The following is a 983-nucleotide window of genomic DNA, read 5'->3' as shown; positions in this document are numbered from 1 at the left end:
GGTTCTGTTTGTAAAGAAGAAGGATGTCACAATGAGAATGTGCATTGATTACAGGCAATTGAACAAAGTAACAATTAAGAACAAGTACCCTTTGCCTCGCATTGATGATTTATTTGACCAGCTTCAGGGAGCGAGAGTGTTCTCCAAGATTGATCTCCGTTCGGGCTATCACCAGTTGAAGATCAGGGATTTAGATATTCTTAGACTGTTTTCAGGACTAGATATGGTTATATGAGTTTCTGTTATGTGTTTCGGGCTGACCAATGTCCCAGCACGTTCATGCATTTGATGAACAGTGTATTTCGACCTTATCTGGATTCGTTCGTTATTGTATTCATTGATGATATTCTGGTGTACTCGCGTAGTCAGGAGGAGCACGCAGAGCATTTGCGAGTTGTATTGTAGATATTGAGGGAGGAGAAGCTTTATGCAAAGTTCTCCAAGTGCGAGTTTTGGCTCGGTTCAGTGGCTTTCTTAGGATACGTGGTGTCCAGCGAGGGTATTCAGGTTGATCCAAAGAAGATAGAGGCAGTTCAGAGTTGGCCTAATGCTGATATAGGTTCCAGAGTTTGGAGATTGTCGAGGTAGCAGCATGGCCTTCGCGGGCCTTGACCCTCCTTCTTTATCTCTATCATACTTTCAGTTTATATCTTCAGATACTGTAGTAGACTGTATTTATTGATCTAGACGCTCATGTACTCAGTGACACCCTGATTTTGGGCTGGATTGTATCACTTTAGAATTTCCTTACGTTTCAAATATTTTCTTTTTTGTTAAATGCTTCCGTTAAACGTTTACAAAATTATTGCTGTTGTGTTGAGTTTTGTTGAGTGAGGCTGGCCAAGTTCCACGATAGGCGCCATCACGACAGTTGAATTTGGGTCATGACACCCAAGATGTCATCTTCCTAGAGGCCCAGTTTGGTGCCACATGTCAAATGACGTGGCACGACAAGTCAAATGGAAAAGCCAATAGGATCGTAC

This window comes from Nicotiana attenuata, chromosome 7, assembly GCF_001879085.1.
Source record: "Nicotiana attenuata strain UT chromosome 7, NIATTr2, whole genome shotgun sequence".
Taxonomy (NCBI): domain Eukaryota; kingdom Viridiplantae; phylum Streptophyta; class Magnoliopsida; order Solanales; family Solanaceae; genus Nicotiana; species Nicotiana attenuata.
Note: the sequence above shows the minus strand (reverse complement) of the source record.